The 27,253-nt window shown below is 41.9% G+C and overlaps 1 protein-coding gene across 3 annotated transcripts in view; it reads left to right on the top strand.

Annotated features, from left to right (window-relative positions):
• FYB2 (FYN binding protein 2) overlaps positions 1 to 27,253 on the top strand; it is a 494,151-nt gene that overhangs the window by 245,145 nt on the left and 221,753 nt on the right. The gene's annotated exons all lie outside the window — the stretch shown is intronic.

Below are 27,253 nucleotides of genomic sequence, written 5' to 3'. Positions count from 1 at the left end.
TCCTGTTCTTCCTGTAGGAAGTTTCAGGTTGGCCAAACCGTGAAGATTTCCTGCAAGAACTGACTAGTTTAAATTCATACGAGTTAGGTATTTTTCATGCACTGTGGATTACTATACTCAAATCCAGTGAAGAGGAAATAACAAAACCGGAAGATAAGCGAGTATTCCAAGATTGGAGTCTGGTATCATGATTGATAGAGTGAATGGAATTTGAAGCCGGATAGGCAAGAGAATCCTTCATCAGGCAAAGCCTCTGATTGAGTTATTGGCACGGACAGTATATTCTGTGTCCCCATGACGGGATCAGTACACTACATGAGCAGGTGAGACGTGGGAATCAAATTAGTCTTGTAAATGTGAGACTCCCTATGCAAGCATGACGTGTGTTTGTGATTACCTGATATGTATGCACCATTTATATCCAGTTCTATCATAGTCTTTAAGTTTCCATCAACCATTGTAAACCTGAAGAAATGTCATCCTTAAAGCTTTTAACAGACCCAAATGTATCTCTCACAGAATTAAATTCTCATACAGTTTCTAGTTAAGACTTTGTTGTATTGTCCTGATTTGGCTTATTTATTTTAAGGTTCAGAGCCCTGAGCCAAAGTCAGACAAAGATCACAATTTTCTAAGCTGTGGTCCAATAACTTCTCCATGAAATGCTTTCTTTCTCTCTCAATAATTCTAAACGTACTGAACAAGTCCACAAATTCTCCTTTTCTTTTAACAAGGATGAAAGACAGAGCGGAATGAAATCAAAGCAGGGGTAAAGGAGCGTCGCTCCACTGGTTCAGAGCCAGCAGTAAAAAATAAAATTATATTTCTTTATTGCTTTATTTTTAAGGCGCTGGCGCAACCAGGCAGTCCAAAACACACATGAGCACTTATGGAGTGCTACGTGCATTCCCTAAGTGCGCATGTGTGTTTGGCAGGCCATCTCCGGCTGACCAAAACACACATAAGAACTTGGGTTTCTCTCACCCAGCTGGATTGAACAGCTGAGTTAGAGAAGCCCCACAGACTCCCTGATCTGAGCGGAGCCTCTTTCCAGCCTGCTGGGACAAGGAGTCCCAGCACAGAGGCGCGAATCGGGAGGCGCCCGGCAGCAGGTAACATTGATGTTTTTATTTTTTTATTATTATTTCAGACAGGCATTCTCCTTTCATGTACTCTCCCCACCCAAGCACTTTTTGTATGTGGTGGCCGCCACTGAATCAAAGTCTTTCCTGAACTAGAGAGCAATGTGAATGAAGGCTTTCCACTTTTTGGCATTGGAATGCTTTGACCACAATGTCTTTCACCTTTCCACATAAGCGCTGCAGATGTACTTGCCCAATGTCAGGGCCAGCGTTATCACTGGTAGTGCCCTGTTCGACAGTCTTTTTTTTTAATGCGACCCCCTGCTCTATGAATTCCCTCACGCTCCACCAGTTCCCCCTCAACTCTTCAAAACCCCCTCTCACATACATTTCTTTGTTTTACTGATACCAGTGTAGGGTGTCAGAGCACTTTACATCGAACACACATTATACAGAGGCAATGAATCCTACATATGCAATTCAGTCTATAGGAAATGTTACATAACACAATGAGGATTACAAGGTGTATGAATCATGTCTTCCATACTAGTAGGCTATATATTTTACGTTTTTGGCCTGGAAAAGCATAAACTCAGGATTTAAAATGTACTTCGGTGGTTAGCTTTTCTAATTAGAATGTATTTCTCCCCAAACAAACAAATTTTTGGAACATTAGTATAATGAAAGACTGGGGAAAAAAACTAATTTTCTAACGTATACCCAGGGCTATTAGAATTATGAAGTCATGCTGCCATGTATTTTTTGTATAGTTATGGATATGCCACTTTCGCTTCTTAAATAATAATCTTCCACCTAATCTGTAGATGTTAACAAATATAGTTTCTAGTTAAAACGGTGCAAAAGTTACTATAAATACCGCGATGCGTGTTGCTAAGCAGTGGAGGACCCTTTGCAAAGGCTGTCTGGTCACGTTTCTGTCACTTATTGCTATATTTGTGTGTTAATCTGGTACTAATGATTTGCAACCTATGCCCAGACCTTCTTAACAAGTAAAAAAATTGGCAACATAATAAAGTAATGCTGTCATAAAGAGTGCCTTATGACACTGCATAATTAGCATTTTCTTGAAGCATAATTTTGTTAACCCTTTCGCATAATTTGGGCCTTTGCTGCCACATACTGCATGGTATAGGCCCTGCCTATACCATGCAGTTTGCATGCAGCTCTTTGACAGGTCATAGATCACCATACTACATAAGGGTTTTAACTTATGAACTGAAAGTAACAAAATTATCTTTGTGACACAGGCATTAACCCACTATGCTATCCACATAAAATACAGTTCTATGGACTACATGGTACACATTTTTTGCAGCAGGCATATTAACCCTCTGCGCTACTGGGTGAGTCAAAAAGGCAACTAGACCTAACTTTGATCTTTCCAGCATGTACTTTAATATAATATCACCAAATAATGAGTGCTGCTCCAGCTTTGTGTGACACGGGCACTTGACAGTCATTAGTAACATTTGTGGTTTCTGCCAATTTTTCTGATAGCTGTATTGTATTCTTCTGTCTTGAGACTTACAAAAATGTATTTCAGGCAGCAACCTTTTATTGGCGCTTTTTTACAGTAAGGGCGATGAAACTTGATGTCACCCTTGGACGCCATTCATCAAGACAGAAAAAGTTAGTTTTTTGTTCAATTATGCAATTGCAACATTCCTTTTTTATGTGGATTTAATTCTCTACTTTAACATTTTACAGCACGCAGCAAATCTGATATAATGAACGAAGTAAAATAAACGTTACTTTCTATCCAGCTTTTTTGAGATGATTTCTAATTGCTAATTTTTATAGTGGAATTAAAATGAAACCGGTCAATGTCACTTAAAACACTGATGGGACAATTAACGTTACCAAACAGACTTTGAATGCATTGGCGAGAGAACAGAGCTTGCTTTGGGTGCCACTGGTACTGTAGTCATGGAAAGGAGCACAAGTTTCTATGTGTCCCTGATGCTCCAATTAAAGATATGTTCTGAGAATTCAAGGCAATGTGGCTGCGGGCTGGCAATAAAGTTACTTAATATGCGATGGTGTGACTATCGGTGTCCCTAGTTTATTTTTTACCAGGGCCCACATCCAGGAAAAGAAAGAGGGACAGTGGTGCTCAATGCAGTCTTTTGAGTGATGCGAATGGTGCAAAAATTTGAGCACAAATGGCGCCTCCCCAAGTTTGGAGTTGGTGCATTGGCACCAGTTGCCCCACCCTAAAGCCGTCCCTGCCCAATATCCTTGAGCTTGGCTTATAGACCATTAAGCAGCGAACACCAACAATAGCTAGGGAGGAGTCTTGGTCATCCCTTAAGTAGTATCGGATTTTCAAGATTTCGGAATGGGATTTGTGGATCTCTCGAGATCTGGTTGCCTGTTTTTGTTGTCTTTTGGGAGTGGGGCTTATTCCCGATTTTTGTAGGCTGTTGCCAAAGTACCTGAAAAGAATACGACAACACCAAAGTCTTGGAAAAAAGGTTATTCTTCTCTATAACAGATTGTCCGCTCTTTCTTGACTAACAAGGTTTGGTCGCATCTGGAAGTTTAAGGCACTGTGTTTATTGATACAGAGCCTACATTGAGTTTCCCCAAAATGAACCAATCCCCAAATGTGATTTTGGGCCTTATGAGGTTGGAGGTGCACAAGATGGGACTTTACATAAAGAGGCAGGGCTGACCCTGGCATATACCCACCTTTGCAGCACCTCCTGTATGCCGTATTGCCAACAATACCACAGTGCCCATCTGCCGTAATCCATGATGATGAGACCATTCTCCTCTTGTGCAGACCCTGGATTCCCACTCCATAGGTGTGGCCAGAAATGAGCAACCCCTCCCCTGTTTACACATTAAATCAGCTATAGGGGTAGCTCCTCTCTCACTGGGATTGGTGCCTGCTTGCCTGGGAAAACAAAGAAGGGCCCTGCACAGGGGTCAGCTAACATTTACTTGGGCAGGGTAGACCTCTTTGAAGTTAATCACGTCCCTTTGGCACATGGCAAATGGTCATCCAGCCAGAGGAACAGCCCACTTCCCCACGCCCAAAGTCTGTCGCTGACCTCTGGGAACATGTTCTCACCCCATCAAGGGGAATATTCAGCTGCCAGGTGGCAATTTGGACTCATGCAAATGAGCCTCCAGAGGCTTTGTTTCGAAGTATATCTCTCGAAATGTACCTTTTCCAAAATATGTATTACAAATCCAACCTCACAAGTGAATTGGGTATGTAATAAATATTTCAACAAGGCCAAGAATGAAATTTGTATCTGCTTCCTAGATCGAGATAGCATAATAACATTTAATATTGTAACACAGTGCTTTCCTATGAAACAGCCAGTCCTGCTAAAGTCAAAATAGCTTTTAGGGCTTTTTCCATTGTGAGGAAATGTTTAACATTCATTATTTACAAGCCCTGCTTGTAAATACCACACACTTTGCCTTTTGAGCAATATGGCCTACTTAGAGGTGGCATTATTATTTAAAAGGAGGGTTTAGGCCTCTCAAAACTGGTTGTGTGGACAGGTAGGATTTGCTGTTTAAAACTGCACAGCCAAGCTACACAGAAAAAGGGCTGCAGTTATGTTTACACTGTCACTATAGTGGATGGCATGGTTGGTACTACAGTCTAAGTATGACATTAGGCCTACAGTCCCTGGGCACTCTTTTTGTGTCATTAATTAGGGTCTTCTAGATATGCTAAATTAGCCAATCATGTTAGCCAATGTCATCATGTTGAAAGGGGGAGCACAGGTACTTTATCACTGGTTAGCAGGCATAAAATGAACAGAATAGTACAATCCACAAAACAGCAAGAATCTGGGGGTACACCACGCACAATATGGTAATTACCTGCATCCTCTTATTGAAAAATCCACCAATATTCACAAATCTGCACAATCCATAAACGTACGTGCACAACCATTACCCAAAAATCAACCAACATTTGGCTATACCTGCATTCACTAATTCACATTCTCATTACCTATTTGACAGTTGACATCACACACAGGCTCAACTTTTCCCCTCTCACATTTTGTTGTTATTCTATAAATCTCATTACAATTCATTGCACACATAGCCACAAATGAGCTCCTGAACTCTTTTCAGCCTTGAGTCAGAACCATATGCAGCAGTAAAACAGTGACTTTATAAGTGTTTGACAATATTTCACGTTATGGATGATAAAAATGAATACCAATCAGTCAGCTTCATTTGACATTGCTGATCATGAAATACCAACCTGACCTTGAGAATGGGAATGGAAGGTGTAACACTGAAATGGTTTTCATCCTTCACATCATCAAAATCCCAAATCCTAAAATCAACTTAATTACTGCTAAAATGAGAAGTTCCTGGTGGATCTATCCCATCTCTCTAAATACAGCATGGAACCTCAATAAACAATGATTCCAGGAAAAATGAATCGACATACATCACTCAAATATACCTGAAAGTCCCCAACTCTATAGATGCATTAACCCAACAAAAACAGAGTTTCTTCTCCTCCGCTCAAGAGGACCTCCTCCACAGACACAAATTTCCTTTGAACAAATCTTCCCTCTAAACCTATCACCCACATTAGTCCCCTCAGCAAAATCGCACAGGTGCTGTCAGCCGTGCCTTTGAATATGTTAGGTTTTACAAGTTAGATTTTGTCAACCATTGTGCTATCATGTGTGAGAAAATCTCCTTCATGCTGGAAACACAGTTCTTGAAAGCTAGTACACTGGAGGGTGGGCAGCTGAGTAGAACATCCATGTTTGATATTGCATGGTAATTGCCTTAATTAGTTCAAATGTTCTATTGGGGAGGAGTGAAAATGACGTATTTCCCGGTGGATGGTGGCCTTACTAGTAAAGAAGAGTTCTCAGCCTTAGAAAGGAAGCAAAGGCATTTTTAGGTCTCGTGGCGTTTACCGCGCGAAAGCGCGGTCTCGCCAGAGACCTATTGTCACCGGCTCAGCTTCCCAGGAGACGAGAGATGGCCACGCGCATAATCGGATCGGAGTTGGCCGCGCGCGCGTGTGCACATCTCCTGTCTCCTGGGAAGCTCTAACACACACACAGCCACACCTCCCCCTGCTTACGCATGCGCACACACAGAGACACACACACGAGCGCACATACATGCACGCACACACACGAGCGCACACATACAGACACACACCACACCTCCCCAGCCCCCCCGCCGCCGCCCCAGCCCCCACACACACACGAGCGCACGCACACATACATACATTTCCCCCCTCTATCTGCCCCCGCCCCCACACACACACATACAGAGAGACCCCCCCAACTAACCCCACTCACCGCATCGCCAGACTCTGCAGCCTCCGCACGGCTCTCCCTCGGGCATGGGAGCCCCACGTCACCACTGCTCCTCTCTGGGCCAGCCACTCCGTGGGCGCAGACTTCAGAAGACTGAAGTCCCGCCCCACGGCAGGTTTTGTTTTCGCTCACGTATTGTTTTTTTAGATTCAGATTCCCTCCGGGTGCATAACTGCAGGCTTGGTAACAATGGCGGAAAAGCAAACACCCTGGACGTCACTGTTGACAGTTATGATTGTTTAATGAATTGTGATTAACGCGAGGCAGCAGAACATGCATTATTTTTTTTTATTATAAACAACATAGCCTGCCCCAATACTTTCGATTCTTGCTCGATTTCAGTTCATACTTTATTTGTTGAAAGCCAGTGAAAAGTTTGGATATTAAAGGATTTAGAGATGTTTTTACTTCTAATACTGGCTACGACTATAACCACGTGCAACCATCGCAGTTTGATTAAATGTGTTCTATTTTCCAGTCACGCGCATGGCATACTGTTCACCCAGAGCTGCAGCTCCTAGTGTTTGTGGCAGTTCTTGGCACATCAGCTTGATTTTTGCAAGACGCGTACCACAGCAAGTTACTCTTGGGCAGGAAGCTCGTGTCTTGATTGCCTTACCCAAGCTTCCTGTGTAGCAGTTTCAAGTCTCAACTCCACTCAAAGATTCAGCTTTCAGAGTGAAGTACAAGCTTCGATCCAGTGCTCATTCATTAACAGCATATCACTGAAGAAAACTAACAAGCAGGGCATGGTCAGTCTTTCTCTTTGTTTCCATCTGTAGTTGTCGACTGTTAAATTATGTGCATTTGTGTGGTGTTTTTTTTGCCATTTCTTTGGTCTTGCGCATTTTTCGGCAGTCCGGTGACTTTACATAGGGCCCTTTAATACCATAGCAAACCGTAGTCTCGTTCTGCTGAAGATATAGTATGGATTTCATATTCTGGTTACATGCGTCTCGAAACTTTCAGATGGTCGCTTTTATTTAATCCGAGATCGCTTGCTGAACTTGTAGATGCTAAAAAAAATGTTGCTTTTGAATGCAGCCTTTAATTCGGGCTTGTAAACATGGTTCTCCTTCTATTATGCGCTGTGAATATCAGTGTGAACAACTGCAGTGGCTTTCCTAGTCTGTATTTTCTGAGCACGGTTAGTCTGTCACTGAATTCTTTAGCGAAGAAATGAGCTGTACTCTATCGTAACTTCCCCCCCCCCCCCTTAAAACAGGATGGTGGGGGCAAACGGGTCTACTAAAGATAAACATATAATTCTCTGATGCTTGCCTCAGTGGTTCGTAAATTTGGTGCTGTCGGTATTTCATACTTATGGGGGCATTTAGGCTTCTCTGGCTACAACTGTTACTGTGCCCTGTGTTGACCTAAACGTGGATAGCATTGGCCTGTGGCTAGGCAAGCCTCAAAAATAAATTCATGGAATAGTGACATTGATCCCCATTACATTATGGGGTGTTGTAGATTTCCGAAGGTGAACTGAGCCTAATGTAAAGTAGTTGCTTAATGGTACCAATGCAGAATAACTGTTGATCCTAGATCTGCAGCAGCCATAAAAGCTTGGTTTATTAAATTAAATCCCATCCGTAGGTTTTACACCTAGAGTAAATAAAGGGGCAGTGTTTACCGTCTCGCTAGGTAGCTCCTTCAGCTCGACTAGACTTTTGAGGCCAGCCCCAGAATTGGCATGTTCATACTGTGTAGCAACACAATTTATAATTGGCTCTTAAGCGCCTCGGAATATCCTTGGCAGATGTCCGGTTGACGAGATATGTGCATTCTGTAATACTCATGGGCATTTACCCAGTTGCTAGTATTGTGCGTTAATAATTCATAAGGTATCGTAGCTCTGTGCAGCCTCACTTGAACCACGTTTTTCCTGCGTACATCGCGGTACATCGCTTATGGCTGCTGCGGATCTGCAGCAGCCATAAGCATTGTTTATTAAATTGAACCCCATCCGTAGATTTTTTTACAGCAATAAAGATGCGGTGTTTAGCGCTTAACTTTTGCTAGGTAGCTCCTTCACCTAGACCAGATTTTTAAGGCAAGCTCAAGTTGGCAATTTATACTGTGTATATGGTGTGTATCAATTTAATTGGCTCTTCAGCACCTCTGAATATCCTTTGAACGAGCTTCGTGTTTCTGGGGTTATGAGACGCTTTGCAAGTATAAGCACCAGGTCTGCGAATCGCGCCTATACTTTATATCCCTTGCGTGTGGGTAAAGCCCCAGTAGACAACTCTTTGCTGTGTTCCATGTTTGCCCGCCCACCAATTCCTCCAGTGCTTCTTTGCTTTTTGTGTTCTCATTTAAAATACGCTGCCTGAAATTGCTGCTAGCAGAGCATCATAAGTACCTTGGATCAGCACTGTAAGAATTTCACATTGAAGGCCGCGGCAGTGTTATGGCACAGCACTACCAACTGCCTTGCTTCCTGCCCCTACACTGTTACCCCGCGGTGCAGGCATCAAAGAATATGAACGGACGTGGTACAGGTAGGCTTTTTTAAATGTATTTATCAGTTTTCACTTTTATATAGCGCAAACTTTACCCGCAGGTATCAGAGCGCTTTAAATCAGCATGCTTATAACAAGCAAGACTAGCACTCTATATTACTGCCAGCTTTGCTTAGCATAAGCAACAGCTAACCATTCACAAGCAATGTTTATATACCAATTGCAAATTAAAGAAAAAAAATTAATGCAAAGCATTGTCATTTACAATGCCAGTAACTCAAACTTTAATGCTGCGAGACCTATTGCATTGCAAATGCTTGTTATGTAGTGTACTTGTGCCAATTTCAGTGCTGTTCTCAAAGAGACATAATCTTGAGAAATTCTGCCTGAATGCAGAAAACGATGAGTAAATGAGATTGTCACATCTTAGTTAAAATAAAGATTTAAGAAATACATGGCATGAACAGACTGTTATTTACAAAAGAGATTTAAGTGTCTGTGCAAACAAATGGAATTTGAAACTTTGAAAAGTGAATAGAGTAGTTCAGCACTCCATTCCCAATCTGTTGACTGCAACTTGTATAAATGATGTTGCAATGATTTTTAAAAGAGACTTTGATATTTAGAAGGCATGCTTTTATCAGATAAATCTAGTCATAGATGTGAGGCTCTGGCCTGGATTAAAGACAATCCACCATGAGCCTAAAACAGTTTAGTTTCACATAGATGGTGTGGCATAACGGGGCTAAATAAGGGATGATACAAACAACGTGGAAGTCCTTAAAGGAAACATAATCTGGACATGACGATGGACTGTTAAAAGAAGAATACTAATAATCCAATATTCAAAAAATGCTGGCGCTCGTTTTAAAGAAAAAATGAAATACAGGCCCAAAATACATAAAGGACCTGCGTTTCCACCTGGAATCCTTCATTAATAAGAATATCATGGAATAGGCGGATATGTTGCTTTCACCAAAATGGAAGCACATTACTAGTTGTTTATGTGAAATACACTGACGTTGTTAAAAATTCATCATCCAGCATACTTTGTGCAGAGGAATACATGATGAAAATATTGGATATTAAAGAGCTGTATAAATCAACAGTCCATGTCAAAGGGCTGCAAGCAGTGAACATCTGTATACATGGTAGATTAATCAACTACCTGAAGCATCTGAACGTCGATTGAAGCGGAGTTTAGGTTGACAAGTCTTCACCAGTGCTGCAATTAGGACCTCCTTTGCTTCCTCTAATGCCAGAGTATTTAGTGTCTGATTTGAGAGACCGTAACAACAACGTGTTTGGATTATCAGAAAAAGCTATTTATGGTGTGTTTTTCATGAAGAATCGGATTTTGAAAACCAGAATCTACATAAATGAGACGCTGTTTAAATCTGTAAATGTGAAAGATGAGAAAATATTTTTCAAATCAAAATAGTTTTCTGAAATTAATGGTGAAGTAATAAGCTTGCAGAGCACCAATATATGTCGAGCATTCGTAAATCCCCAAAATACACATGCTTTTGCATACTAAAAATGCTAAACAGATTAAGTTTAAGATTGTGACTGAAACTGATACATTATCCAGTATAAATGTAAGGGAACCATGAATTTCAAAGAAAATTGACAAGGCTGCAGAGCCTACTTATACAGTTGCCTAATTCCAAACTGGCATATGTCCTAGACGGACCGCTAAAAGACACTTGAGGCATTTTAGGTCTTGCTTTTGACCATGCAATTGTCACACAGACCTATTGATAACAAAATAATTAGAATGGAGTTTTGGTGTGATCTTTCAACTATTGTGTTTCTTCCTGGTGGAAGAGGTGTGGCGCAGTGGCCAGGGTGCCTGACTCCAGACTACGGTGTTCATGGTTTGACCCCAGGCGCCGGCGGCAGGTTAGCCCAGCACCATGTGACTCTGGGCAATAGCTCGCTTAATCTTCCCGAGGGACCCCAGCGCCTGGACACCACTTCCGAGGTAGCTGTGCGCTTTACAAATACTGGTATTTCATTTCATTTTTTTTCCATTTAATTTCATTTCATTTTGGCTAGAGACATCATCATCAATCCCATCTTGGCTCAGCCCAGTGGAGTATTCATCTCTCACCTAAAGCTATTGGAATGTATCCTTCCGCCTCCACTCCAGTGTTTGGTTTTAACTGCTTATGTGATTATTTTTACAACTATATGCCTCACTATCCACTCCTTCTGGCTCCCTCACGTGTTTTGCTGTAATATGTTAACGATGTTCTTGCTTCATATTTGCCACTCGTTCTAATGCAACGGGGTTGCTTTTTGATAACAAAGAGATTGCATTTAGCCATGTTTAAAGACTGTTGTGTCTAAAATTTCTAAGGGCGTGGTGCAGGGCTGCATAAACATTTCTATACTATTTCTTAACACACCGGTGCTCCTGTCACCGGCAAGGGGTGAATGGAAGCCTGAGAATCAAGTTTCCATTTTAAACTGACATTGTGTACAACCAGAAAATTAGGCCTACACTGCAAGGGACATAGACTGAGTTATTTTGATGCAGTCATCCTGACACACGAACTGTAGGGCAGATCAAAGGTGGGAATGGGGAACTATGAGGCATTGCACATATTTTCTGATTACCATCGCTGCAGTTTCTAAGTCTGCACCTGTATCAGCACACAAGGATTCTACCTTGTGATCTGCTGAAGACATGCACATATTTAAAAGTTTTTTAACTCTGGGTCTTATCTTACGAGAAACATAATTTAATGTGAGATATACTCAATATACCTGGTTAGAAATTCTGGACATTTCTGTAACAATGCTGAAACATTTTGAATAAAAAAATGAAGTCCAGTTCTTGTAGAGTTCGTCTAATTTTAAAATATGAGAAGCATGTTAATAGTCCTTCCGAGAAAGTGGATTATTAGTTTGAGTGGATGTGGATCATCAAAAAAGAATGTCACGATTCTGCACCAGGCCAGATAGATGTCAATAATTAAAATCTGAGCTCAACCCTTGGTAGCTGTAACATGGAGCAGACAGGCTTAATTTAGGAGAATTGTGTACAGCATTTATCAATACCAAAACTGTAAAAATGCTGAAAACCTAACTTAATACTAATCCCACTTAAATATATAAAATGAGAGAATATTTTAATGAACAAATAGACACCGAAATGACAAAAAAGCAGAAGTGGAGAACTGGAGATAGGACGCTTTCACAGTTTTAGATGGTTCTAGTGTCAGACAGTGCAAAGCGGCAAATACAGGTATTTGGTCACGCTAGACTGAGTCAAAGTCAAAAGTTAAGGCCGACCATGACGGATCTCACATCGGATAAAGGGACCAGGTTCGTTCTGGTGGAAAGTTTACCTTCTGACTTGGTCGTTTTTATGGAGAAAACTCCTAGTTGATCAGGCAGCAGTAGATCGAGGTGGCAGCTGGATCCGAAGAGGGGTCTGTAGACAGTGGCTACATGAAGTATGGCACAGTGGGAACCCTGGCTGATGTGTGAAGTTTGAGGCTCTTGATGGGAATACAATTCCAAGTGGGAAAAGTCTGATGTCTAACAGTGTTTTACAGTTGATAGGGTGCTGATTAGCATTAGTACTAATGAAATCCTCCACGTTTTAACTTAGAAACTTTACTGTAAGTTAGGATCCTTTCAGCAGGGCAAAATGACTAGTGTTGGGTCTGACCAGTAGTTTGACGGCGGCTGTGTTTCTGCAGCTATCTAGTGGTAGTTTTTGGATCCTTTTTCAAAAAATTCTGGAAAATATTCAAAGTGTTCAGTCTTGCATTTTTTGAGGGGAGAAAGAGTAAATTCAAACACCAGCCAAGGGTCCAGGACCTTTTGGGAGCTACTTGCGGGATTAGGACTCAATTGTTCAGAAGCCACCAGCAGGGACAAGGGCACATACAGCTGGAACTGGTCAGCTGGGCGCTCAGCAGAAAGTTGGGCTTCTTGTGGCTTTTGTGTTTCTGGAGGTGAACAGGGGGCTAGCCATCTAGCCCTTGCAGACAGCTCATCTGTCTTGGGTATAAGTGGGCAGCATGTCCAGCCCTTGGAGTTTCCCTCCATAGGATAAACAGCAGGTGCAGTGCTCCTGTCGTCCACAGGTCCAGAGGTGTTCTGAAAAAGGTACCCAGGGGTGCCACTTTTATGTCTGGGACTAGCTTGTGAGTAGGGAATACTCCTTTCCTAGGGATAGCCCTACAAACTTTGACTTCACGCCCTAGATGTTTGTCCCCCAAAATCCCACAGTGCACTGTTCTGCAAAATCCATCATGACAGAATCTATCATCCCCTAGGCAGAGCGCTGGACACATCCCTGAGCTGTGTCTAGGGAAATGAAGAAAACACCCCCTTTCAAACCAATTCTGAAAACCATTCTCCCCCCCCCCCCCCCCAATTGGTGCCAGTCTGGCTGCTTGAACAATGGCATAGATAGACCTATTTGTGAATTATGTCTGCCTGTGATGATGGCGCTGGATTTTCAGTTAATCATACTCACCTGGGCCCATTAACATTCACTCTTTGAACCGGTAATCCAACTTTAACTTCCTGCCTATCAGAGTTTTATTCGCCTTAGGACTTTTACCTGTACACCATGATTTACCAATCCTTGTCACTTATGCTCTTAGTCCTAAATCTAGGATCAAAGGAGTTAGAATAATAGGTAAAAATATAACATTTACTTTCATAAAATAACCACAGACTCTGGAAAAGTTTTAAACACTTTATCTATGCAATATTTTGTGAGTCCACAATAGTGAGAGTAAAAACTTTGCAAGTGAGAAAATAACTATTAAAGCATAAAATGTGCAAGACTTTCAGAAGATGCCTTTAAACATAGGTACCTGGGAAGGATGAGAATGGGGAAACGGTACAAGGACATACCACACAGATTATATTTACCTAGAATGCTGTGAGGACCAACCCTGGCCATGGGTTGGGACAAAAGGAAAGCTCCCGACTAATCAGGTGCCGACAGGACAGGTGCAGAACAGGACAGGTAGCCTCTTCTAGTGCAACACCAGTGTTACACCCCTCTCTACAGCTACTCTCGGACCCCGCTTTTCTCTCAGCAAAACTCCTGATTCTTCTGTCAAAGTGCTCGACCAGCACTCTGCTCTCGATTCTCCTTCAGCATACGTTGGGTCAGTGACAGGTCTGTGACGAGTCAGACAATCTAACTGACTAAGCCTACCTTAGTTATACCATTTCAGTATGTGTACCACCCCCTTAATGTTGCAGATTCTATGTGTTCCCTTCATTTGATTGGTCAGAAAGATGAGTAGAGGTCATCACACCATACCAGTATGATGTCATTTTCATTCAATGTAATTGATCAATGTTCCCGCCCATAATTTACTTTCCCATGTTTTCATTCCACCCAGCAATATTAGTTTCAATTTCATATACAATGTATTTAAAATCATTCAATTTCTTCCTCTCCTGGGTTCACACGGTCAGATTCCCGTGAACATTGCGAGTAAGTCAGGACTTTGGCTGCTTGTCAATGTCAGCGGCTTCAAGTTTTTCTGGGATCGTCTGCGCAGGCACAGCCTTTTCAAAATGGAGTTTGTGACACCTTCAGGCCCAAATACGAGCTATTAATGAAGTCAAAGAGAGACATATTAGAATACAAAAATAAATGAATGCACTGTATACCACTTATTTCTACTCGAACCCCATTACTTTATTTGAACTATAGCATTAATATTTAAGCAGAAGATACAAGTTTTCTTTCAAACAGGAGCATGTGCATTAGTATGTGAAGCATGAAGCGGCCATCTTTGGCACCAATGCGCAGCTACAAAGAATTCCCACCAAAAGCAGAGATACGTCACACTACGTAGGTATAGCAGACGCATGCGCAGATAGATTCCTGCGTTTTCGGAGGCCATATTAGGACACTCGGGTTACTGTTAGTAAAACGTACATAGACCAGCTTCCCCTAGATACCAAAACATGTAGTGAAATGCAATTATTAGCAAAACTAAACATGTTGATTAATAAGTTACATGTTATTTCAAGAGGATTGAATCAGAGCAAGTTTCTGTACGCGTGAAACCTTGCTCCATCAATGACTAAGTAGGTCTCTTTGAAGCTTATGCAGTTGGCGGGCACATTCCCCAGCCTATCCTCTCAGGAAAAGGTCACACCTCCTTCCTGCCAAGGCCCTATTGTTCCTTTTCCTGGGACCCATTTTATACCACCTAGCAGGGGGCCAGCAAGCTGTCAGGTGACAGTTTGGGATTAACTCTGAAAAGGCTACTTGGGGCATAACAATGCCTCCTTTCTAAGAGTGCCTTTTTTAAAATAGTATTTATTTTAAAACATGACAATTAGATTGGGTTTTAAATTACTACTAATTTGAGTCCTTGAACCATGGTTCTAGATATTACCAGATTGTAGTTATGCAGTAAAGGGTGTTCTAATGTAACCCAATACTTTTCTATGGGAGAACCAGCATTGCCACCATGAAAAATAACATGTAAAACTCAAGTACACGTCCTACTTTTTTAATATCTTGCATCCTGCCTTCGAGGCAGTTAGGGCCTACCTTAGGGGTGACTTATAAGTATTAAAAGGAAAGGCTTGAGCCTGGTGAAAGTGTTTATTTTGCCAGGTCAAAGTTGCAGTTTGAAAACTGTCCTGCTAGGGTGATGTGGCTGGCCTAGTGTCCTGTTTTCACTTGCCACTTCAGTGGTGATGCAATAAGTGCTGCAGTCCAGTAGTGACATTTAAATTACAGGCCCTAGTATATGACGCCCAGAGCACCATATGTAAGTAAAATATCCCAATTGCGGATTAGCCAATTCTACGTGTTTTAGGGCTCAGAGCCACACACACTGGCGGCTGGACGTCAGCCCCCCAGCGTTCAGAATTCATGTACCAGCAATAAAGTTGAGCAAAAACTAGGTGTTGACCACACAAAAATGCAATTTTCGTAGACTTCCATTATTAAATTGGGTGAATGTAGACCCAGAAGTTGTTTGTCCCCTTGCTTTACTTAACATAAAGTAATTTCCTTCAAGACTGCAGCTTTAGTGAATAAACCTCCTGAAAACTCAACATTTCTGAAGATTGGTTTCAAAGGTAGGCCACTCCTGGCAAAATATTTGAGTGCAGTTATATTCTTTTCTTTCAGTTTGTATTGGGACAATGCAATTAACGAGGACGCTCGTGAAAATGCAACCAAGCATGGTCTATTTACTCTGTATTTGTGTTGTAACTAGGATGTTACACTGGTAATCAAAACAGTTGAGTACATTTTGTAAATAAACATTTGACATCGTCAGTTGTAGAATGATTTGTTTTGGTGAAATTGTAATGGCTAACAAAGTGTTAAGCCATTAACCAACCATGAAGTACAGCATCTTGTTTATAATACATAAGTACATAATCTCTTGTTTTGAAGTTTGTGCAGATAGATTTATATGGGGACAGCTCCTTTGTGTACCACTTTATTTACACACAGTCAATATAAATCAACTCCGTAAAGACGTGTTGAGTGATTGGCTAAATTTTGATGCACATATATTGTTAACAAAAGATATAAGCCAGCATTGCGTTCTAGCAAATTAGGTATCCATAGTTTCCGTTTAGGTAGGTTCAGTTGTTTGGGCATATCTATCATAGATGTTGCAATGGAACTATTCAAACCACTGCTAAACACTGTTGACAAGTAATCTAATATGAGAATTGCTAACTAATAATAGCTTCATTTTGGCTTAAGAGTAATTTCACGGTCTGAATTCACCATGGGCAAGAAAGATGCTTGTCTTGGCAAATACCATGCAGCCGTCCACAGCTTTCAAATTTATTCAAAGAATTCCACCTAATCCACAACACACACAGTTCTTTCAGGTGATTCGCAGATGTTCAAAAAGTGTGTCTCCATTACAAATGTTGCTTTAGATTATAAACGTTAACAAGCTCTAAATTTTCAGGAGACAGAAGCCACTTCAGAACGTGCGTTTTAAGGGACTAAGGGCTTTGATTATGTGATCTTCAAAGTATAAATGAATCATCAGAAAGTACAGCATATAGATCTCTTCTATGAGGGATTTTACTTTGTTGATATGCCTATTGCATTGATCTGTATATAAAATGGAGGTCACTGGGCCAAATGTGGGCTCTGGTGACTTGCATAAGCCCTTCAGAAGTTGGTAAACTGAATACGAGAAAGGGGGTCACTGGCTACTCTGTTATTGATTATATCATAAACAGTAATGACCCATATCAGACATTTTTGCTCCTTAAGACTCAGTTCGTTCAAGGCAGTACTATACTCTGAATTCGAATGACTGCTACACTTAACCCCGTCTTGGTCCTTAGCAGAAGGAAATGGAGATGCTTTCATAACCTGTAAGTAAGGTCAAATTATATGGAACTCTGATAACATAACCAAGATGGATGCAGCAATTATGCCACCGTGTTTTCACCAATCACTTGAAGAAAGAAATCCTATTCAGACATTTGAAGAGACCATCTCGGATGCTGTTTATATGATTCAGAGGAGGTGTGTAGCCCTTAAACACATGACAATTCTAAAAATAGAGTCAAAGGAAGCCGTACTTTCACGAAAGGTGAACAAACTCATTAGGCACCAATTTATGGCTTTATCAGTCTCAAGTGGTAAAGAAATTGAAGCTCTGGGAAAGAAAAGGAGGAAAACACCATAGATAACTGGGTAGAATTACAGCAAACAGTTCTACAAAAAAAAAATCAAAATCTTTTGACCGCTCCTTTCCAAGTTCACGGGCAGTAAGAAAAAAACATCTGCAATTCCCATCCCACAGCAGGAATGGATTCATTAATTCTCTGAACTGTATGGGAATAATCTTTCTCCGTCGAGATGTGAGGCGTTGCCTAAATCTGCTCCTGAGAATCATCACAAAATAGCTCCTAAGGAGAAGCAAATGGTTATATATAAGGAAAGCAAGATCTTTAGCAGCAATTGGCTCCAACAAGATTCCAATAATAGTATTACCGGGTGACACAGAAGGCTGGAGTAGGGCTCCTCACTCCACTTTTCTGCTACTGTTATGCAACGGGCTAAATTCCAAGTTCACGGTCTTGAAGTGTAGTAGTCCCACTCCACAAATAAAGGTTCCGCCTTTCTCCCTGTAATTGCACTTCTTGATGCAACGAGGAAGATCTTGCGTTCTCGAAGGGTGCGATACTTGAAGTCCAAGTGGGCATTATGGCTAAACATTCTGTGACTGATAATATTGCAGTAACGCAAACTGTATCTCATAAGTGCATGGTGACCAAATCACAAGTGGTATGAGTGTTTGTCGACTGCTTTACCGCTTTTGATAGGGGTGATAGACCCACCCTATGGGGGAAACTGGTGAGGTTGATGATCCCTAGTCCCTTATTAAGACTAATTATTGCCATTCACACATCTACCTGGTGCAGAGTCTTAATGAGGGGAGACAAGGGGTTGACTCCTATGATTTTAACTCAAAATTGCCTGAAAAAGGGATGTATTCTAGCCCCATTTTCTTTTGTTTTCCTTATTTCTTATTTATTTACTTGCCTGTTTTAATAATACAAATAATTTTCATTCGCAAATCTCACTTCAAAACATATTGTTTTAATGTATGCTGATGACGTCGTCATTTTCGACTTTACACCCATTGGTATTTATCGAAACCTGGATGTGCTTTTTAAGTATGTAGTGGATAATTTCTTGAAAATAAACATTATTAAAACCAAGGTGGTACCTTTCAGTGGGAAGAGACAATGCCGCCCCTTTGATTGGAAGTTGGGTGGAAGATCATGGGGGTGGTAACAACATATAAATATTTAGGGAGGGTCTTTTTCCAGACCCTAGAATGCACCTGCTGCATTTCCCATATTTTATTTTATGCATTTTTATATAGCGCGGACTTTACCCGAAGGAAATATGAGAAAAAACTTACAAGTCAGCATGTTACAAAAGCAAACGTTACGTTACATAAGGCAATAGTGACAATTGTGCATGTATCAGTAGCAAACAAAATACAAGAGGTAGCAAACGATACCTTACAAGAGGAAAAATAGTGGTGCAGTATGTTACAAAAGCGTACAAAGTACAAATAGAGGTATAATACTGAACTAAATGGCAGATACTCAAAACACAAAAACAAAGGTTAAGTTACATGAGGCAATGGTGGCAAATGTGCATGTATCAAAAGAAAACAAAATACAAGAGGTAGCAAATAATACATTACAAGAGGGAAAGTGACGGGTGCATGTTACAAAGGAGTACACAATACAAGTAGAAGTATAATACTGCAATAAATGGCAGACTCTCAAACCACAAAAACACATTGGGAAGGCACTTCTGTAGTCATGTAGAACAGAATTTCCTATAATGGAAGGACTTCCTTCAGATAATTGAGAGGACGTGAATTAAATTTGGCATGGTCTTTTAAGGAGGAGAGCTTTGATGTCAGTTTTGAAGGCCTGGGAAGAGGTGGTGGTCCGGAGCTGAGGCGGAAGTCGGTACCAGATTCTCAAGCGTTGCCTGAAAAGGATTTGGCCATCGACCTTTACTTCTTGAAAGTGGGAGGTTCAAGCAGTAGATTTTCCGCATTACGTGATGGTCTAGAGCCTTCAGAGAGTAAGTTTATTCGCCAGGTAGTGAGGAGAGGAGGAGTGCAAGGCTTTGTGGGTGATGCGGGTAGTCTTGTAGATAGATCTTGCCTCGATGGGAAGCCAACAGAGGGTGAATAAAATGGGTGTGATGTGGTCCCTTTTTTTTTTTGCTCCATATATGAAACGAGCTGCTGAATGGAGAACAGATTTAAGGGGGAGTAGGGAAGGGAAGAGGTGGTCAAAGAGAGAGAGACAGGTGTCTTGGGCTTGGATCATGACTGTACCGTTGTTATAGAGTGAGATGGTGAGGGAGCCATTAAAACATGCAGAGGGGGAGATTTTTAGCTGTTTCCCATGAGGGATAGAAGAGGAGGAGGTGGTGACGTTAAGTGAGTTATGTAAGCTGGTGGACCAAGAGGCGATGTTGTGAGTGTAGAAAATGAAATAGTTTTTGAGCCTCCCATCATGACCATTGTAAAATTGATCGACAAAAAGGGAATCCGGGAACATTCCATGGTGTTATGCTTGAATCGTTTTGCTGCAGCTTTAGTCAGGTAAGGAAGATAAATGATTTTGTAGCAATTAATTCCAGACTTAACTCGAGTGGTGGCTAAGTTGGGAAAATTAGGAGGAGGAGGAGGAGGGTGGTGGGGATAAGAGAGGGGTGTTATCAGGAAGGCGGTGGTGAGAAGTATAAAGACAGAAAGGGGGCACATAACCATCACAAAGAGATCTTAGTAATAATAAAACAGATCATAGACTAACAACCAGTAACCACTGGTAAACACTGTACCTAGCATCAGCCTGTAACAAAAAACACATTATGCACAGCATCACATTAGGCGCCAAACGCATTGTATGCCCATAATCTCAACAGTCTCATATTAGACCCTAACCTCCTAAGTATCACTAACATTAGGGGCATAAAGCACAGGGTGGAACATACTCTCACTAGCATAAACCATAATATGCAAGATAATCTCATAATCATAAAAAAACACATTTAGAGGTAACCAGGACAGGGTGCATAGATCATACTACATGAAATACATTTCCTGGCACCACATAATCACAATAGGGCCTGGCGCCCAACAAACCTCCCAGTCCCCCTGATACATCACTAACATTAGGGCCATGAAGCACCTAGTGGAGCATAATCTCACTAGCATAAACCATAATATGCAAGATAGTCTCATAATCATAAAAAAACACATTTAGAGGTAACCAGGACAGGCTGCATAGATCATACTGCATGAAATACATTTCCTGCCACCACATAATCACATTAGGGCCTGGCGCTCAACAAACCTCCCAGTCCAGTCCCCCTGGCCCACTGGCCATCTCAAAGGGTCTCCGTGGATGGTCACAGTCAGTTGAACTTCGCCCAACCTCTCGTTTTGTGTTGGTGAGTTAGTTAATCGCGCTCAGAGATCCCACATGAGTGGTTGGCCCCACCATTCACTTGTGTTTCTTGCCTCAGCTGTTGGTCTCAGACCTTATCCTCCTCTTCCACACGTCATCCACTTGCTCCTGGCTCTCATCACCCATCCGATTTGCCTGGCTTTGGACAGCTCAACCCTGCTGTGAAGCGACCGCCATTACTGGTGTGCTGTTGTTCGGGCACCGCTCCAGTTTTGGTTTCGCTTTCCTGATGTGAGGCGCACTCGCGTTCTGGTCCTCGACTGGTATTTTTTCCCCCCTGTTATGCATTACTCATCATCCACTCGCTCCCGGCTCTTATCTCGGCTCTTATCCCTCTGCTCTGATTTGCCTGGCTGGGACAGATCAAACTTTCTGTGAAATGACCGCCATTACTGGCGTGCTGCTGTTAGGGCACTGCTCCAGTTTCGGTTTTGCTTTCCTGATGTGAGTCGAGCTGGTCCTAGACAGGTATTTTTTCCCCCCTTATGCGTAGCCTGTCTGCCCGCTCTCTTACCCGCTCCTCCCGATCTTGGTGCGTTGCCTTACGGCGCCTGGGTATTATGTGCGCTTGCAATCAGTGTGCACTGCAGTGCGGCAAGATGACTGTTTACTCACCTTGTTCCTTGTGCCTTTACGCTTACTGGCAAAGTGATAGCCAGTGTTGGGTCGGTTTAGTCTGCTGTCTGTAGAGCGAGAGGAGTTTGCTCCTGTCTCATCTCGTCTCACTCGAAACCCTGCTTGGTTTCGATTTTGCTGTTGCCATCTTCCTTCACCTGCACTCACCTCCCTTCACTCCTTAAAGTTTGTTTTTCTCCTTCCCGCACCCTAATAACCCACCTCCACAATGCTGGGACCCAAGGTAAAGCCCTGGACTGGATCACCTCGTTCCTCTCAAACAGAACCCAGAGAATCCGCCTACCTCCCTTCCGCTCTGCGGCCACCGAGATCATCTGCGGCGTACCCCAAGTCTCTTCGCTCAGCCCAACCCTCTTCAATATCTACATGAGCCCCCTCACCGCCATCGCACGCAAACATAACCTCAACATCATCTCCTACGCCGACGATAACCAGCTGATACTCTCCTTCACCAAAGACCCAGCCACCGCCAAGATCAACCTCCAGGAAGGAATGAAAGACGTCGCGGAAAGGATGAAGCTCAGCCGTCAAACTGAACTCAGACAAGACGGAGGTCCTCATCCTTGGATCATCCCCATCCACCTGGGACAACTCCTTGTGGCCCACGGCGCTGGGCACCGCACCGACACCCACGGACCACACACGCAACCTGGGATTCATCCTGAACTCCTCTCCCACGATGACCAAGCAAGTCAACGCAATCTCATCCTCATGCTTAAACACCCTGTGCATGCTCCGAAAGATATTCCGGTGGATCCTGACCGGAACTAGAAAGACGGTCACCCAGGCCCTCGTTACCAGCCGGCTGGACTACGAGAACGCCCTGTACGCAGGAACCACAGCCAAACTTCATAAAAGACTCCAGCGCATACAGAACGCATCCGCACGACTCATCGTCGACATCCCTCGCCACTGCCACATATCTGCCCACCTGAGAGACCTGCACTGGCTCCCCATCAGCAAAAGGATCACATTCAGGCTCTTCACCCACGCACACAAAGCGCTCCACGACATGGGCCTGAGTACCTCAACAACCGCCGCACGTTGTATACCAAGGATTCGCAGAACCACCACCGGTGGAAGATCGTTCTCCTACCTGGCTGCCAAGACGTGGAACTCCCTCCCCGCCAACCTACGACTGACCCAGGACCATCTCACCTTCAGGAAACACCTCAAGACCTGGCTTTTCGAGCAGTAGCAGCACCCCCATCCCTTCAGGGACTTGAGACCTTTACAGGTCAGTAGCGCGCTCTATAAATGTTTGAATTGATTGATTGATTCCCGAGGGCGCCTAGCATTGTGGAGAGGGCAGCTTCCCTGCGCCCGACGATTCCGGTGCTTGGATCTTCTTTTTGCTGTTCTTTGTCATCGCCTGTTCTTGAAGCTCTCAGCCTCGTGTATCTCCGTTTTGGCAGAGTGAGGTCCTTCGGCTGTGCACGCTCGCTCCTCCTTGCTAGTCTACTTAGGTGACTTAAGATTGAATTACTGTATGGGTAGGAAACATTTTAAAACTCTTTTAGATATTTATCTGGCAAGGTACTCCTCATCCTCTCTTATGCAGTTGGGTATATCGCCATACGTAAGTGGTCTATTTTAAACTTATTTGAAGGGAGGCTCCTCTATAAGATAGTATTCCTGAGTCAAGCAACTCCCATCCAGGCATTGCACTTAGTTTTCCCTCCACAGTGCATATTCCATATCTCTAGCAAACTTTCTTAGATGGGTATAAAATCTTCTGCATGAATCAGAAGGCACTTTGAGAGATCACCTGAGGAACAAAACTTTTAAGGAAGAACCAGGCATTTGTACTATTAATAATAACCTTGAGATCGCACTAGTGAATTTTGAATGCACAGTCACCCATTTCCAGTCATTGACACCAGCACAATTAAAGTTGTTTCAGAAAAAATACATTGACCAGAATACTTTAAACACAGGATATCGCACACTGTTCCCAGTTAGAAATGTATAAGTCCTACTCCCGCAACCTAACATTCAATACTCAATAATTGAAGTTTACACTAGGTCACAACACTAGGCAATTCATAATTATTTTAGGGATGGGCATTCTACCATTTAACAACTTTAAAAGGCATTGGTTGGATACAAGAGACAAGACTGGAACTTGTGATCCTTGCACGGGTGGGAATCAAGATATAAAGCGTGTACTATTAGTCTGCCCCTGTAAGAAAATGCCTAAAGCAAGGAATCGTTTTAAATATAGTGTGTTTAAAATTAATGACCTGATTGCTTTAGGAAAGTCACCTCTTGATAAATTTGTGTGCTACAATTTGTATGTATTTTCAAAGCGTTTTACCCATGTACTAGTAGGATGCAAATGCGTAGCTTTATGTCATATGAGTCCTTTAAGTAATTATTTATAACTCCATATATTGTTGATATCTTACGAGATTTAAATCAATGAAACTGATTTGATGTAAATAGATTTTAATAAAAATAAATTGGGTGTGATAAACTAAATACAATTGGGATTGTTTAAATTATAATAGAAAGAATTTGTGACAGTCCAATCCTTGAAGTTGATAGCACTTGAGCAGAGTAAATCAATATTGGTAACTCCTATACTATGTCCTATCATTATTCTTTATATATCCAGCAATGTACATTTTGGATTTAGGACTGTCACCAGGCATTGTATATCTATTATAATATGAATAAGATATTCTTGAGCACCGAATACTTTCTTTCCTGTTCCATCTCTAATTTTCTTGAGTACTAACCACTTTATAATTGCAATGTACTGCCCGATACATCATATCTAACATGAAACTCACTTTAGTTGAACTACTTAAAATCTTCTGTTTCATATACAACTTCAACTGAAACTGTATGTGACCTCCTAATAATATATTTCCAACCAAAAAGTTTCTCTTTCAATTTAAATATTTTTTACGCATCTTGTTTGGTGATTTTATCACCACAAAACTGCGAATTAATGTATGTAATCCATATATTTTGTCTCATCATAATATAACCACCAGTATACATTTTGAGAATTAAAGCTGTAACCAAGCATTATACCTGCATTAATTATATTACTGAGCAATTTATGGCCTCTTAGTGTGTTACCTACAGACCTCCCTAGCTACTCTGATGATCTATGTATTTCTTTCTTACAGAAGTTTCCTATCTTGTACCGGCTGGAATGTTGTCTCCAATGAGAATTCTCCAGTCCTCCTTTCTAGGGAAACTAATTGACAGGGCTCATTACCAATTGTTGCTGCAGTCCACACATTCTCCCTAGGGTAAAATGCGTGTTTGAGGAAGGGAAAAATTGAAAGACACTGGATATACAGATCTTATCTCTGACACCACAGGCTCACTGTGATAATGCCAAAGTACCACTCACAGGTCTGTTTATTCTAAAATGGTCTTACCTGAAACTCCAAAGACCACAGCTGTTGATAAGCTTAGGTTGTTTGAGGCAACCACCCCTAACTTTGGAAAACCAGGACAACAGATCGAGAATCCGCATGGAAACAGGAAACAACAGGATGATGAGAAACTGCAAAGCAGCAGAGCTCTTCAAGTTTCCTACATTTGACCGCTGAGAGGTCCGAGTGACCTCGTCATATGTTTTCTATATACCAGGATGTTCTCCAAAGGGAATGTCTAGACATGGTTTTATAGGCGTTTTTAGAAATTGTGTGTCTATAATTTATACCCTATTGTCGTAAAAAACTGTTTTTACATTTCTTCCTTAATTCAAGTTTTTATTGTTTCAACCTTTGTTTGAGGACCCATGTAATGGCAAGACCGTCAGAGAAGGGTCAGATGATACCATTCCCCTCTGTAAGCTATGTGTCCACCTTCCTCTGTTCAGTACCTGGTCGAAAGGTGACATGGTAGATAAAACTTGAAAAAGAAAACAATTGGTTAATTTTATTTATAGGTTCTACTGTTTGGGAAACTATCTCAATTTGAAGGCTGAAAAAAGTTGGCAACACAAAAAAAATTCTGAATTGGTTTACCTTCTTAGATAGTGGCCATTCTAAATCGCATTGACTTTCTCAGGATCCATATGAGTTCCTTAATCTGAAATTAGAATAACAATGGAAAAATAGCTGATCGGAACAAATTCTTATAGGGCAACACAAAACATTGAGCTTTTGAGACCAGAGTTCAAGGAGAACGTCTCTTCAGATCTCAGTTCTTTTCCAATGCATCAGAGAATACTAAGATATCATGCCAGATAACTGATGACGACTTATCCAGTATAACTTGGAACACATTATTTAGGAAAGGCTGGAAAGCATCCACGGCATTACTTAATCAGATATTCATAAGGCCTATATTTGGTTTTAAAAGTCATCTCTATTCATCGCCTTCATTGATTCTCATCTGATTGTAGACACCTTGTGGAGCGAATTTAGAAAATACCTTGGACGTTAAGCACAACTGAAATATAGAGAAGAGGATGGCTGCTGTGGATGTTAATTAATTTAATTCTCTGTAATCTTCATATGGTCAATACTTGTGGTCTGGTTCAGGAATGAAAAATATTGGCACCCCTACATGAATTCCTATGCAGGATTTTCATAGTCTTTCAAAACGACATCTTCCTTTGAGGTAATTGGGTAATTTGACCATGAGCTATCTTAGCTTAAGGGGGAGATCATTAGAATAGTCGTAAATATGATAAATACTTTATTAGTTTGGGGGAAAACTAGGTAGTCTTTTCTTCCGGGGAAAGCAATTTATTGGTTGGCTAAAAAATGTACCTCCAGTCAGAGCCACTAGTTTTGACAATAATTAGATGTGAGGTTTATTTATTCTCCAGTATTGGGGTGTCTTTCATAGATTCACATGCCTGAATCATTCCCTGTCGTCGGAGTGGGAGTCCCACGGTACATAAAAAAGCAATAATATGCACATAATATCCCAAAAACTTTGCTAATAACCAACCAGGAAGTAAAGTAGCCCAAGCTACAAGAGTAAAGACTTCCACACTCATGACTATCCTAGTCATTTTGTATAGTCCAAACTGCAGCCAATCAGGTGACGGCACCCACCAGAATGTTCTCCCCAGAGGCTCAGGCTCTCAGATTTTCTACCGCACGTCGTGTGAAGGCAGTCTCCCTGAGCTCTGCTCAGTTCTTCTCAAATTTCTTCAGGATTTCTTGTTTTTAGGACGTCTTCCTCTAAGAAATCGTTATTCAGGCCTTGTGAATCTTGTGGTAAGCTCAGGCTTTTCTAAGAAGATCCCCACAAGAAAGGCATCTACTGCCTGTATCCAGATCATCAAGTGAAGGACTGCAAGATATGCAAGACCTTCCCTCAAAAGACCCTCAGGGATAGAGAGGGCTGCTTACTTCTGTGGCTACAGAAGCTTAAGTACCAGGACAATCCAGTTTCTGAGGTAAGAAGTATTGCCTCTGGGTCATCTGTGGCCTCCAGGAAGAGAGCTGCTGAGGAGGATTTATCTTCTCCAGGGGCTAAGGTTGTGAGGAAACAACAACCCTCTAAGAGTTCAGAGAGGCCTGCCACCTCTAAGACTACTCCTCCTGTCAAGAACAAACCTTTGCCTTCCACGCCCCGAGAAGATCAGTCAAGATTTTGCCTCCAAAACCAACTTCTGAGAAGATTCTACCTCAGCAGAAGACCCCGTCGTCGACGACCCCTTCGTCGACGAAGATTTCCGTCGACTCAACTTCTACATCGATGGTAACTTTTATCACCTAAACCTCAAATGCTTATG

The sequence above is a fragment of the Lissotriton vulgaris genome, chromosome 1_1, assembly GCF_964263255.1.
Source record: "Lissotriton vulgaris chromosome 1_1, aLisVul1.2, whole genome shotgun sequence".
Taxonomy (NCBI): domain Eukaryota; kingdom Metazoa; phylum Chordata; class Amphibia; order Caudata; family Salamandridae; genus Lissotriton; species Lissotriton vulgaris.
This window is presented reverse-complemented; position numbering and strand designations above follow the sequence as displayed.